Source organism: Paramisgurnus dabryanus, chromosome 20, assembly GCF_030506205.2.
Source record: "Paramisgurnus dabryanus chromosome 20, PD_genome_1.1, whole genome shotgun sequence".
NCBI classification, from domain to species: Eukaryota; Metazoa; Chordata; class Actinopteri; order Cypriniformes; family Cobitidae; genus Paramisgurnus; species Paramisgurnus dabryanus.
Genome location: NC_133356.1, coordinates 31,777,533 through 31,793,103, shown reverse-complemented (window position 1 = coordinate 31,793,103; position 15,571 = coordinate 31,777,533). Strand labels below are relative to the sequence as shown.

Here is a 15,571-nt window from a genome sequence, read left to right as displayed (position 1 = left end):
CAACAGTTCATAAAAGATGCCAGTTTGTGAATCCGCAACAGTTCATAAAAGATGCCGGTTTGTGAATCCGCAACAGTTCATAAAAGATGCCGGTTTGTGAATCCGCAACAGTTCATAAAAGATGCCGGTTTGTGAATCCGCAACAGTTCATAAAAGATGCCGGTTTGTGAATCCGCAACAGTTCATAAAAGATGCCAGTTTGTGAATCCGCAACAGTTCATAGAAGATGCCAGTTTGTGAATCCGCAACAGTTCATAGAAGATGCCAGTTTGTGAATCCGCAACAGTTCATAAAAGATGCCGGTTTGTGAATCCGCAACAGTTCATAAAAGATGCCAGTTTGTGAATCCGCAACAGTTCATAGAAGATGCCAGTTTGTGAATCCGCAACAGTTCATAAAAGATGCCGGTTTGTGAATCCGCAACAGTTCATAGAAGATGCCGGTTTGTGAATCCGCAACAGTTCATAAAAGATGCCGGTTTGTGAATCCGCAACAGTTCATAAAAGATGCCAGTTTGTGAATCTGCAACAGTTCATAAAAGATGCCGGTTTGTGAATCCGCAACAGTTCATAGAAGATGCCGGTTTGTGAATCCGCAACAGTTCATAGAAGATGCCAGTTTGTGAATCCGCAACAGTTCATAGAAGATGCCGGTTTGTGAATCCGCAACAGTTCATAAAAGATGCCGGTTTGTGAATCCGCAACAGTTCATAGAAGATGCCAGTTTGTGAATCCGCAACAGTTCATAGAAGATGCCGGTTTGTGAATCCGCAACAGTTCATAGAAGATGCCAGTTTGTGAATCCGCAACAGTTCATAGAAGATGCCGGTTTGTGAATCCGCAACAGTTCATAAAAGATGCCGGTTTGTGAATCCGCAACAGTTCATAAAAGATGCCGGTTTGTGAATCCGCAACAGTTCATAAAAGATGCCGGTTTGTGAATCCGCAACAGTTCATAAAAGATGCCGGTTTGTGAATCCGCAACAGTTCATAAAAGATGCCGGTTTGTGAATCCGCAACAGTTCATAGAAGATGCCGGTTTGTGAATCCGCAACAGTTCATAGAAGATGCCAGTTTGTGAATCCGCAACAGTTCATAGAAGATGCCGGTTTGTGAATCCGCAACAGTTCATAAAAGATGCCGGTTTGTGAATCCGCAACAGTTCATAGAAGATGCCGGTTTGTGAATCCGCAACAGTTCATAGAAGATGCCGGTTTGTGAATCCGCAACAGTTCATAAAAGATGCCGGTTTGTGAATCCGCAACAGTTCATAGAAGATGCCGGTTTGTGAATCCGCAACAGTTCATAGAAGATGCCGGTTTGTGAATCCGCAACAGTTCATAGAAGATGCCAGTTTGTGAATCCGCAACAGTTCATAGAAGATGCCGGTTTGTGAATCCGCAACAGTTCATAAAAGATGCCGGTTTGTGAATCCGCAACAGTTCATAGAAGATGCCGGTTTGTGAATCCGCAACAGTTCATAAAAGATGCCGGTTTGTGAATCCGCAACAGTTCATAGAAGATGCCGGTTTGTGAATCCGCAACAGTTCATAGAAGATGCCGGTTTGTGAATCCGCAACAGTTCATAAAAGATGCCGGTTTGTGAATCCGCAACAGTTCATAAAAGATGCCGGTTTGTGAATCCGCAACAGTTCATAAAAGATGCCGGTTTGTGAATCCGCAACAGTTCATAAAAGATGCCGGTTTGTGAATCCGCAACAGTTCATAAAAGATGCCGGTTTGTGAATCTGCAACAGTTCATAGAAGATGCCAGTTTGTGAATCCGCAACAGTTCATAGAAGATGCCAGTTTGTGAATCCGCAACAGTTCATAGAAGATGCCGGTTTGTGAATCCGCAACAGTTCATAGAAGATGCCAGTTTGTGAATCCGCAACAGTTCATAAAAGATGCCGGTTTGTGAATCCGCAACAGTTCATAGAAGATGCCGGTTTGTGAATCCGCAACAGTTCATAAAAGATGCCGGTTTGTGAATCCGCAACAGTTCATAAAAGATGCCGGTTTGTGAATCTGCAACAGTTCATAGAAGATGCCAGTTTGTGAATCTGCAACAGTTCATAGAAGATGCCAGTTTGTGAATCCGCAACAGTTCATAGAAGATGCCGGTTTGTGAATCCGCAACAGTTCATAGAAGATGCCAGTTTGTGAATCCGCAACAGTTCATAGAAGATGCCAGTTTGTGAATCCGCAACAGTTCATAGAAGATGCCGGTTTGTGAATCCGCAACAGTTCATAGAAGATGCCAGTTTGTGAATCCGCAACAGTTCATAGAAGATGCCGGTTTGTGAATCTGCAACAGTTCATAGAAGATGCCAGTTTGTGAATCCGCAACAGTTCATAGAAGATGCCAGTTTGTGAATCCGCAACAGTTCATAAAAGATGCCGGTTTGTGAATCCGCAACAGTTCATAGAAGATGCCAGTTTGTGAATCCGCAACAGTTCATAAAAGATGCCGGTTTGTGAATCCGCAACAGTTCATAGAAGATGCCGGTTTGTGAATCCGCAACAGTTCATAAAAGATGCCGGTTTGTGAATCTGCAACAGTTCATAGAAGATGCCAGTTTGTGAATCCGCAACAGTTCATAGAAGATGCCGGTTTGTGAATCTGCAACAGTTCATAGAAGATGCCGGTTTGAGAATCCGCAACAGTTCATAGAAGATGCCGGTTTGTGAATCCGCAACAGTTCATAGAAGATGCCGGTTTGTGAATCTGCAACAGTTCATAGAAGATGCCGGTTTGTGAATCTGCAACAGTTCATAAAAGATGCCGGTTTGTGAATCCGCAACAGTTCATAAAAGATGCCGGTTTGTGAATCCGCAACAGTTCATAAAAGATGCCGGTTTGTGAATCCGCAACAGTTCATAGAAGATGCCGGTTTGTGAATCTGCAACAGTTCATAGAAGATGCCAGTTTGTGAATCCGCAACAGTTCATAGAAGATGCACATTTTATGTAGTTTGTTTTATTTTTATTTACTAAGTGAAATAAATGTGCAATATGTTATCAACATCAGTCTCTAAATCTATTCTTCTTTGTATGTTATATATGTCAAAATCTGTGTAAATAGTAGAAAGGTCGCTGATTAACACTTGCAATTCAGTGTCGTGATGGTTTTAAAAAATATTCTGAAGGTAGTAAAAAAGGTATTAAAAAGTAGTAAATTTAACTTAAGGATTGCTGTATATACCCTGACCATATATTAGCCATATATAGCGTGGGAAAAAAGATGCGGCTTATAGTCCGGAAATTACGGTTATTATATTTTCAAGGAGGAAAGCAAGGTCTCATCAGTTCTCTCAACAACACGCAATCACAGCGGCCGCGATGACGTCTTGACGTCACATTTATTATTGCGCAGCCAGATGTGCTTGTGCTCGTGTTCGCTCCACTGTTTCAGCGGATGCTTTCGACAGAAGTTAGAGAGAAAGAAACAGAAACTAAAGAGAATGAGTGAGGCAAAGCAATGCGCAGGTACATCCAACAAGAACCTTGACGTTGTTTTAGTACCAAAAAAAAGGATTTTATTCCGGATCTTATCCCTTCCGAAAGTGTTTTTAGCACAGGGGGAAACATTGACTGCGCCCAATAAACACACTTGCTGTCTTTGCACTTGACTTGACCACTTAACTACTTACATGACTTTTTCCTGTATTTGGCCCAAGTGTTCTAGTGGGCGTGAAGATTACATTTATATTTTTATTTTTTTCTTTAAATAAAATGAATAGCCTACATAAATCACTCTACAATTAAAGGACAAGTTCGGTATTTTAGACTTAAAGCCCTGTTTTCAGATTGTTTATGGTGAAATAGAATGGTTTTGACTGAAACTTCGACATTTGCGGCTGCCCTGAGAATTTTTGCGTGTTTGTGTTTCAGCTCAGACCTCTACAATGGGTTTAATGGTGCACTGGAACAATCCTTCCTAAAATGCATTAAACTTTCGTTTACAAAGACGTGAAACTCACCGAGTGGTCAGGGGTGTTCACTGATATGCTCACACAAAAATCGCTCCAGAAGCACATTCCAACAGGTTTTATCGTAGTTTTTGCCAACTCCATTGACTTGTATTAGATGTGCTGTGAGGTACGGTATTACTCCGCACCGGGAACTTTGTTTCTATTCTTGCAATTGGCAAAGGCGGATTAGCGCCACCACCTGGGCTGGAGTGTCTATTATTCAAGCTCTAAGCGGAAGAATGTACGGGTGTGAGGCGTTTGGAAAAATAGGTCCACAAGTTAACAACGAATGCTAAAACAGCTGTTGGAAAGCATCTTTTGCAGCGATTTTTGTGTGAGCATATCAGTGAACATCCCTGACGTCTTTGTAAACAAAAGTTTAATGCATTTTAGGAAGGATTGATCCAGTGCACCATTAAACCCATTGTAGAGGTGTGAGGTGAAACACAAACACGCGAAAATTCTCAGGGCAGCCGCAAATGTCGAAATTTCAGTCAAAACCATTCTATTTCACCATAAACAATCTGAAAACAGGGCTTTAAGTGTAAAATACCGAACTTGTCCTTTAACATGAACTGAATTTAAAGATTATTTACACTTATCTGAAACTTTCAGAAGCGTAATTTTTTGCACCTGTAAAAACTAATGTTAAACTAATGTTCAGGGGTGGTACGTCTTTAAAATGAACAAAGTTCTTGAGAATCGTGATCTTTATTTTAAGCAGAAGAATGGTGATTCTCATTTTATAAAGAATCGTGCAGCTCTTACATATGCACAGACACGCGCACAAACACAATGTCAATATGTGCAAAATTACAACAGCTCACCATGCATGTTTGTGTGTTTTTGTGTTTACAGCAGCCATTGATGAGAATGCATCCAGGACCCACCAGGCATGGCCATGTACCGGTACCCGCACAACGACCATCAACGGTGTGGACCTGCCCTATTACAAGGGCCTGCGTGGGAACAACACCCTGAAAGGGTTCCATAAGTCGCTGCCCCAAATGATTCTAGGTAACCTAAGGGGGAAAAATACGTGTTTAATTGCAAAAATGCCAACACATGTTCCTTTTGTGTCATTCTGATAATACCTGTGGTTGGGATGTTCAGGTCCCCACTGTGTGGCACGGCCTTACCAGGTCTACCTCATCAGTGGAATTGCCAGGTGGAACTCCGACCGCAGCTCAGACGCCGTGTTTAAGACATTGAAAGAGAACTTCAGGCCAACATCCAGTCAGACGCACAGGGGAGTCCTTCTCTCTTAAAGGGAAACCAGGCAAGTCTGCATAATATTTCTCTACGAGCTCCCCCTAGTGTCTGAAAGTAAATGATTTCAAACACACTGTCGTAAAAACGAACTGTTGTTCCTCCCCCATCGTAACCATTTAATATGCACTTTTTAAAAGTATACTAGTTCCAAAAATATGTAATTAAGTTCAACTCAGAGCCAAAACGTCCAAAAAATATTTTTTTAGGTGTATTTCTATTAGAATGGCGATACAATGCAATTGTGTCTTAATTGCTCAGGAATCTTGATTGTCAGTAGTGTATTTTAGTGCACTATTTTAGTCTTGTTGCATTTCTCTCTCTCTCACTCTCTCTCTCGCTCGCTCTGTGTGTGTGTTATCTCTTTGTGTATGTTTTCCATGAGGATGTCTGCAGTGACAATCCTCTGCCCAGGTTTCAGTAGCTGGAGGAATTCTGTACTGTGCTGCTGGAGGTCGGCTTGAGAGACCAGAGGCTGCTTCTCAACACTGCGCAGAGAAACTGTACATTCACACGGGGCGAAAGCGTTAACGCTTGACGGAAGGCTTGTCTGAAGCGTGGCCAACAGCCAATCACAGTGGCCGCAGCACATGCTCGGGTTTTCCCTAAACATAATTGGCTGGATCTGCCTAGGTTATTTGCATAAGGCAATCTGATTGGCTGAAGCATGCGTTGCCGCTTGAAAAGAAAATTTTCAACTTCTGCCGCGAGCAACGGCACTGACGCGCCGCCGACGGATCCACAATTCAGTTCGGCAATGCATGACGTCACCCATTAAAAGTGAATGGGAAGCGTCAACGCTTACGCCCCGTGGGAATGTGCTGGAACAGAGTCCTCGATGCCTGGAATGCGGTGGAGGAACAAGACAAGCAGCCACAGAAATACCACCAGCTGTACCGCACACACTGGGGAAACACATTTTACTGCAGAACAAAATGGGATGACCTTGCAGACGCCACCGTGGTCCAGAAAGTGAAGATGGCCAAAAGGTACGCGCCAGCACTGTAGGACATCAGCCCGCAGCACAACCGGCTTATGTATGTGCTTGTCAAGCTGCTATGGCTCTTGTTCCAGCCCGAGAAGGCCAGCATCCTTAAGCCTATGACAGGATCCAGCACCGGGTCTCGATGGATGACCCAAGCCTGTGCAAGGCAGGCATCCCTCTCCCAAAATAAACACTAAAACAGTGAGGGACTTCATCCACCAGCAGGAGAGGCTGGTGAACCTGCATGCCTCCAGGCGGCCAGCCTTCATCTCCAAGACCACCTCTGTGTCTTCTGAAGAGCTGCCTACTACACCGTGCCAACCTGCCGTCCTCCCTCCATCTGACTACCCCGAGATGGAGTACATCCCCACGCTCAGCACAGCCGACACAAAGGTGTTAAAGGGAGGGACCAACATGCTGGTGGCGACGCCACAGCCTCCTCCACAGCTACCATTGCCTCTGCCGGTGAGGAGAATCCCCGCCACCATCACCAGGTCTGTGCTGCCCTTAGTCTCCCAGTTTGCGTGCCCCTTATCCACACAGGCGCCAATCCCGGTCACTACACCTGATGAGGGTGCAGCATCTCCCGACCTGTACGGCGTGTGGTCATACAATCCAGGGACACAAAAAGTGCAAAAAAATACATATTGCCCTGCGATTAACCGCTCAGCCTCCAAGGGACTGGAGAACAGAGAATGTAGAAACTATGAACGTTTTGTCTCTGTTGTGAATGGACTGGAGGAGTGAATTGCTGGCCCGTTGTAAATAGAACAGAAAAACTTCAAAAGAAAAACTATCTACACTATGTTTTGTGTGTTCTGGTCTTACAAGTGCCCTTTAACACGGCACCATTGGTCCTCTGAACTGTTGCCCTATTTATTTAATTAATTATGTAGCAAATGCTCTTATCCAAAGAGACTTACAAATAAATACAATATTTGTATAGTCCAGTACAGAAATGTAGAAAGGATTATTCATGATAGATATAGACTTGGAAGTGATTAGTATTAAAGAGTGAAATGTTAATATTTGATGCACTTTAACTTTTTATGTAATGAAACGGTTAACAAAAGCCATTGACTTCCATGATGTTGTTTTTCCATTTGTGGGTGAACGGTTTCTTTAGTATGTTCTATTCTATGGTGAAGATTTGTTTTATCATTAAAAAGTGTCATGTGTACAAGTTACATGTGTATATCTTCACAATGTTTATTTAAAAGGTTTACATTGCTTTTATTGAAAATAGTTTTTATTGATTATTGTAATATATGTTTTTGTAATATGTTCTATTATATCTAACTAAATAAAGTGATCATTTGTTTTATATGAATGAGGCAAATTACATCAAATCAAACTTTCATCATCATTGTGAAGGAACAATTACATGATGTTATTATTAGGGATGCACCGAATCCAGGATTCGGATTCGGATTCGGCCGAATACTGGGCTTTTTGACGGGGTTCGGGTTCGGCCGAATCCTAGATTTTTTTTCCACCGAACCGAATCCTAGGCTTGCGCTACGCTGGTCGACGTCACGCGGCCGTTGATTACACACATCGGGTGCTGATGTGGAGATGAGCTTTTTCTTTCGGTGAGCTTTAGGGGCTGGACACACCAAAACTTTTAAACACGGCTGAAAACGCCTTGAGGACACCAAATGCCAGCTGTTTTTCAGCCGAGCGCTTGGTAGCTGTGATGCTTCAGCTGTGAGCCGGTTGGTTGCTGTGGTAATGTCCCGCCCCTCCTCCATTGTAATTGGACGGCCGTGTGAAAACTGACATTGACGAGCGGAGCTTCTCACTCAAAGTTAAATATTGTTTTCAGCGCGGAGCTGCTTGCTTATTGGAAAAACGAGCGTGTCGCAACGCATCGCTTTCATTATGCATAGGCTTATGGTAATTGTCAAAATAGTTTTCCAACTTGTCATCCTGGCATTATGTACAGTTAAAATTAAATAAAATGAAAAATACATGCTGTGGACGTTGTATAATTCATTAATGTGTTTTACTGTGTTAATGGAATAAGGATGCGAGTAGGATTCGGTATTCGGTTTCGGATTCGGCCGAATCTTAAACGGTGGATTCGGGATTCGGCCGAACCTAAAAAATCTGGATTCGGTGCATCCCTAGTTATTATATTAAAAAATGAACTTCCATAGTCAAATATCCATCCAAACTGATAAAGATACTTTATTGGTGTGGAAAATTGGGGTACATAGAAAAATGAATCATAATATTAGTTTATATACTTAGTTTATGAAATTGTGAAATATAACGTTACAATGTTAATCACTAATTTACTTGTTAGTAACTTAAATTTTTAATTGCGATTTCTTTATAAATTATTTAAAACAGAAATATATGAACACTGAATGTACTTAAGCTGTATTGTGACACTATTTTCTTCTAGATTTGTGAGATAAACTTTGTTGCATTATTTTTCTATTATCATTTTAAGTTTTGAAACAATCTTTATTTTAAACAGCGCTATATACAGTGCACAGCATAATGAGTAATTAAGATTTTTCTCATTTTTTTAAGTAAATATGAGACCCATTTCCTTTCTTTTTTTATAAAATAGTTTTGTTAAACATTTATTTTTATTAGGGATGCACCGATACCTTCACCACTCTTCAAGGGTGTTCTGTGATGAGAGATGTTGAAAAAAATCATCATGCAAGTTCAGCACAGTTGGCTTAATCCGGGTGTAGGCAAGTTCGGTCCTACAGAGCCGCAGTCCTGCATTGTTTAGTTCCAACCCTAATCAAACACACCTGAACAAGCTAATCAATGTCTTTAGGATTTAGACATCAGGTTAGATTATCAGTGCTTAGGCTAAAATATGTAGGACTGCGGCTCTCTAGGACCGAACTTGCCTACCCCTGGCTTAATCATTAGAAAGTCAATCTGGGGACACCACACGACGAACATACAGTACAAAGGAGAGGCATGCTGTCATCCACAGATGAAGCCACTGGTAAAGCCAATGCACAAAAAGCCTTTTGCTAGAGCTCATATTGAGAAAGGTAAAGACTATTGGGTCTCTAACTCTCTATACTTTGGAGTAATGAGACAAATATTAATCCTTGTGGCTCTGAGGTGTTCCAAACTGTATGGTGTTGCCAGGGTGAGGAGTACAACGAAAAATGCATGGTACCAAAAGTAAAGCATGGTGGTGGCAGCTCTTCTGTGGGCTTGCATGAGTTCTGCAGGTGTCGAAGAGTTTAATTTTATAGGCGGCATCATGAATACACAGATGTAATGTGAAATACTTAAAGAGAAGATGCTACCATCACTCTGTGCCATTGATCACCATCTTTAACATGATTGTGATCCAAAACACACATCTAAGGTCACTATTTCATTTTAGAAGAAGCACAGGGTAAAAGTGATCCAGACCTCAATCCAGGTTGAGGTATTGGGAGTTCTAAAAAGACAAGCAGAACGTCATTTTTCATCCAGGATCTGAAAGAGGTCATTGTTCAAAAATGGAGAAAAAAAGATGTAACTGTATGTTGTCAACTTGTTTATTCAATGTCTAGAAGAATTAGTGCTGTTTTTAAAAAAAAGAATGGAGGCCGTACAAAATATTAGATTGTTTTTTTTTTGTAGGGTGTACTCATTTTTGCATCACCTCATTTAATTTAAATGTGTTATTTTTCGTGTCCTTAAGATGGTTATTGACTTTCACTCTTATGTTAAGAAACCTAAATGTTTAATAAAACTGGTGTGTAAAAATACAGCAAATTGGTCTCAAATTTACTAACAAATGGAGAAAAATCTTAATTTTTAAAGGGGGTGTACTCATTTATGCTGTGCACTGTAAATAAAGGTGACTGGATCCTGTCATAGGCTTAAGGATGCTGGCCTTCTCGGGCTGGAACAAGAGCCAGGACAAGCACATACATAAGCCGGTTGTGCTGCGGGCTGATGTCCTACAGTGCTGGCGCGTACCTTTTGGCCATCTTCATTTTCTGGACCACAGTGGCATCTGCAAGGTCATCCCATTTTGTTCTGCAGTACAATGTGTTTCCCCAGTGTGTGCGGTACAGCTGGTGGTATTTCTGTGGCTGCTTGTCTTGTTCCTCCACCGCATTCCAGGCATCGAGGACTCTGTCCCAGCACATTCACACGGGGCGTAAGCGTTGACGCTTCCCATTCACTTTTAATGGGTGACGTCATGCATTGCCAAACTGAATCGTGGATCCGTTGGCGCCGCGTCAGTGCCGAGAGAGAGAGAGAAATAGAGAGAGAGAGTGTAGGTAAGTTCCAATGCATACAATGTCTTGTTTTTCATCCCAGGTGAAAAATAATTCTATTAAAATATACTTTAAAAAAGTGTACGTTTTTTCTACATTTTGTACTATTTTCGTCAAATCCAAGTATAGTTAAGTGTATTCAATTATGTATTGACTTCAACTGAACATCTTTTTTGACTACATTTCAATTGTAAATAGTATACTAAAATGCAACAAGACTAAAATAGTGCACTAAAATATACTACTGACAATCAAGATTCATGAGCAATTAAGACACTTACAATTGCATTGTATCGCCATTTTAATGGAAATACACCTAAAAATATATTTTTTGGATGTTTTAGACTCTAAGTTGAACTTAATTTATTAAAAAGTACATATTAAATACTCTTTAAAGGGAAACCAGGCAAGTCTGCGTATTATTTCTCTACGAGCTTCCCCTAGCGTCTGGAAGTAAATGTTTTCAAACACACATTAAAATGAACTGTTGTTCCTCCCCCCCTTGCAACACAGTTTAACCTTATTTTCAATCCAGTTATGTCTATCTAAGTTAGGTAAGTAATATTTCCTTTCCAACTGATTTTTTTATTTTTATTGTGTTGTCATGCATAATAGTTTTATTTACCTTGAACGACCGATATGAACGAGGCAAACTACTGCTTTCGTGTTTTGTTTTTTATTGGGAGAGTGGGCATGAGAATAATAGAATTATAAATAAATAAATATAGACAAGCAAAGGGAAAACGTCATTCGTGCAGATGAACTTATAGACCTTACTAATATTACTTTAGACAAATATTTTCCTTCTACATCTATCTATCTATCTATCTATACACGTGCCATTCTTCACGGACGTGTCCTGGCCAGGATTTTGGTGCGTCTTCCAGAAGTCGTATTTGTTGACAGCATACGCCATTCAGTTAAAAACATAAGACATGCAATCGTAGTTTCATTCTTACCTTAAAATTTAACTGTTGACTTACGGAAAATGCACCCGAAATTCTAACCAGGACGTGTCCGGGAAGAATGGCACGTATGGTCACCCTAATATATATATTAGGTCTGAAGCTCTTATTTTTTTCTTGGAATCTCCCGTCAAGGGTTTTCGATGCTTCTTCCCCTCTCTGCCATTTGCAACAATCGCTAGCCGCGTTTTGCTCGTCTGTCTCTGTGTTGTTAGCCGTAAAGTGATCCTGCTTCTCGCGATATCTGAGACTTTGCGAGACTGAAGGACACCGGGTCGGATACAGCGAACTTGCAAGTGGGGTATTCTTCCTACAGACGGTAGGAGCGGGTGAGAGAGTCTTCATTCGTCCGGTAATGAGTCATTTAACTGTATACCGATTTACGAAGATGATTTATTAACATAAAAATGCTGCCTTGTGTCCCTTTAAATAAAGCACAACAAGTAGAAGCATACTTGTTTTTTACTTCGTGTACTTCAATCATTTTTCTAATGCACTAAAGTATACTACTATTTTTACCTGCACATTAATTCTGTATTCTCTTTTATCACACAGAGGATGGTCCTCGTCGCTGTGGTACGCCTCTTCTGCTTTTGCGTCTTGGTTGGCCTGCCCAGGCTGAATGACCTCCTCCTCCGGCCCAGGACCGTCATTGACGATGCCCTTAAGAGAGAAGGACTCCCCTGTGCTCTGGCTAAAAAGAAATTCAAGCCAAAGCAGCTCGTCTGACTGGATGTTGGCCGGGGCCCTGAAGTTCTCTTCCACTGTCTCACCAAACAGCAGCTGGCATCGTGATTTAAGGCGATCAATGAGCTCTGTGGTGCTGGCCTCTGCCCCCAAACACTGCGTCCGAGCTGCGGTCGGAGTTCCACCTGGCAATTCCACTGATGAGGTAGACCTGGTAAGGCCGTGCCGCACAGCGGGGACCTGAACATCCCAACCACAGGTATTATCAGAATGACACAAAAGGAACATTTGTTGGCATTTTTGCAATTAAACACGTATTTTTCCCCCTTAGATTACCTAGAATCATTTGGGGCATCGACTTGTGGAACCCCTTCAGGCTGTTGTACCCACGCAGGCCCTTGTAATAGGGCAGGTCCACACCGTTGATGGGTCCAATTTCCTTGCATCCAGGTGGGTCCTGGATGTATTCCAGGTGTTGCTGCTGGCTGGCCCACATCTCATCAATGGCTGTTATAAACACAAAAACACACAAACATTATTGGTGAGCTGTTGTCATTTTGCACATATTGACATTGTGTTTGTGCGTGTGTCTGTGCATATGTATGTACGTGTGTGTGAGATGATTTTTCTCATCAGGGGACTTGAAGAGGCTGACACTGCTCTTGGCGAGCCCTGCTAGACCCTTGAGCTCTTCTATGACCAAGTGGACAAGACGAAATGTCTCCTGGGCACCGAGGGTGACACGACGGACATGATGTTTGAGATGGTCCCTGGGGATGTAACGCCTGACCAGATCCTCATCACTCACCACCTCCATTACGGCCAGGTCTTTGGCCCTGACAGCCTTGATGAGGAGCTGGAGGTCCCCGCGGTTAAAGGCCAGCACTGCCCCGACCAACGCAGACTTGAAGGCGCCGTACTTCGAGTGGGCCTCGGTCTGCAGAGCAGCATCAAAGGGATGAAGCCAGTGGAAAATGTCCAGCCTCACCACCATCCCGTCATCCATCCAAGGCTGGAAGAGCGTCTCCACGGCCGTCAGACCCTGCGCCTTGCAGCATCACCGGTCTATGTTAAGGATCTTGTGTACAGGTTGATTGACGAGCCGAAACCGCTTCATCACGCCACGGCACATGGGCCCCAGCTTTTCCACAGACTCCTTACAGGTGAGAACAAAGGACACGATCTTGGAGAACTTGTTCCCGATGCCCTTGCCCTCCCCAGACAATTTCTTCACCACCTACAACAAAACAAACAAAAACAGTTTAGTTTTGCATAATGTTGTGTTCAATGTGGTGCTTATGCCATTTTCAGGACGCTGTGGAACGTGGACAGTATCTGGCTCCAGTAGTCCTGAACATTTTCCGCCTCAGCCAGGAGGAAGGCGTGCAGCAGGAGCCGCGCGCAGGGTAGCTCTCTGGGAAGTGGTGCCGCCTGGAACTCCCCGTGGCCCAACGCAGAGACAATGCCTCCGGGTTTCACCAAGGCCATGAGGAGCGTGGTGTAGAGGTCCTTCCTCTGATAGTAGTCCTCCTTATGGTTCTCCTGCACTCTCCGTCACACCTTAATTACGGTGTTCCCCTCTGTGCGGTCACGCAGGAGGTGAATCACAGTTTGGTCCAACCCATATAGTCCGACTATGAATAACCCACTTCTACCTTAAATAACCTTGAATTTGGTAATATGCCAGTTTTGCCAAAATAACTTGAAGATGTATGATATTCCAACATGTAAGCACAGTCAACAGGTGTTTAGGATATATATATATATCGTCTATTCTTGGGCTATGGTAGACGTGTATTAGACTTTCACTGACTATTATTTAGCCTTGTTTTAGCCAAAATTGCTTGCTGGGTTGTATCCAAACCATTCGTGGACCCCATTGACTTCCATAGTAGGAAAAAAGAATATGATGGAAGTAAATGGGGTACACAAACAGTTTGGTTACAAACATTTCTCAAAATATCTTCCTTTGTGTTCATCAGAATATAGAAATTTATACAGGTTTGAAACAACATGAGAGTGAGTGAATGATAACTGTGGAGGCTAACCTCTAAGCCTCAGCATGGATGGCATGGTGTTCCTGTTTATTATAAATATATCAAAAAGAGGTATCATAAAATAGTTATTTGCCCAGTGTTGATTGATAAAGTGCTGTTGTGCTGATAAATAAATTATTGTGGCAGACTCACGGCTACGGTAAGAACCGTGTGTTCCCCACCCTCCACACCTTTCTCACTAATTACCACACCTGTAGATTTATCTACTTTCCAGTGATGTGCTACACCCAGTGCAATACTCCCCTAGTGGCCAAAATAAGCAATAACTAAATTAACCAAACTAAAGTTGAATATATATGGCTCCTACAATAACAGAATTTTCATTTTTGGGCGAACTATCCCTTTAAGTAATCAATAATGATGTATTTATTACTATAATAACAGGCGTGAAGAGACTAGGCCTTACCCGGATGTGGTAACCAGACTTGAAGAGGTATGTGTTGCCTCCGGCCCCAACTTCAGAGAGCACCACCACACCCTGATGGGGTGCCAGACGAAAAAACGGCGGCAGGAAAAAGGCCTGTGGAGTGGGGATGCCGCCTCTAACGAAGCCGGGTGGCTCGGGGGGTAAAACCACATCCGGTCTGACTTAAGGATGCCCTGCCTTGGAATGACGCCCTTGATGTCCTTGTAAATTTGGACGGCCATAAAGAGGCCTCTCTCGCTGTCTTCCTTCAGCCAGGGGATGTCTGCAGATGGGATGCCATTGGATTCTTCCCACAGCCACACCCAGCCTTTCAGCTCCACCTGCAACACATCACATTTAGTTATTTATTTTCCATAATATGGTGGGGGTTAGTAACCAAGGGATTTTGTGAAATGCTTTAACATTGCTTATGTATGTTGTGATTTTACACTTACAGAATAGTCACTCTGTGGCAAGGTGGTGGCAGACGCAGTCTGGCTGTTGGAGGTCGATGATGGCTCCTCTGGGCGAGCATCAGGGGGAGACTAACCAGCCTTGCTGGTGGAGGACAGCAGGGGCTTCTTGTGCTTGCTGCGCTTTGCCTTCTTGCTCGTTTACGCAAAGGAGTCTGTTCAGGATGCTCTGCAGTTGCTGGCACGCTGGTGGAGAGCGGCAGCTGTTAGGGACTCCTGACGAACACAGGCTGGCTGGTGGAGATGGGCAAGAAGACTGTGTCGTCCAGAGCGTCATCGGACCATGACAACTGGGAGGTGGCAGCGGCTGCAGGGAAGCTTGATTTATTTAACCATTATTTATTTAACACACCACACTTCTTACCAACTTTATTTACATTTCCTTGCATTTGTACATACATACCTGTACATACGATCTTGTATTTTGTCTTTTTAAAATATATATTTTCTTTTTTTAATCTATTTTTTGCATATTGTGTATTTTATTAATTCTAATT

General features: G+C 42.7%; 1 protein-coding gene across 7 annotated transcripts in view; it reads left to right on the top strand.

Moving 5' to 3' along the window:
* Positions 1-13,959, top strand: part of LOC135732328 (uncharacterized) — a 32,802-nt gene extending 18,843 nt beyond the window's left edge. For 6 of the 7 annotated variants that reach the window (XM_065250313.2, XM_065250290.2, XM_065250331.2 and 3 more), the window contains 3 exons: positions 4,832-4,990; positions 5,087-5,252; positions 5,639-7,557. The gene's annotated coding sequence lies outside the window, so the exon portion shown is untranslated. Of the gene's footprint in view, positions 1-4,831; positions 4,991-5,086; positions 5,253-5,638; positions 7,558-13,737 lie in introns of those variants that run through there. The other variant, XM_065250341.2, reaches the window with a different exon arrangement.
* Positions 13,960-15,571: the final 1,612 nt, after the last annotated feature.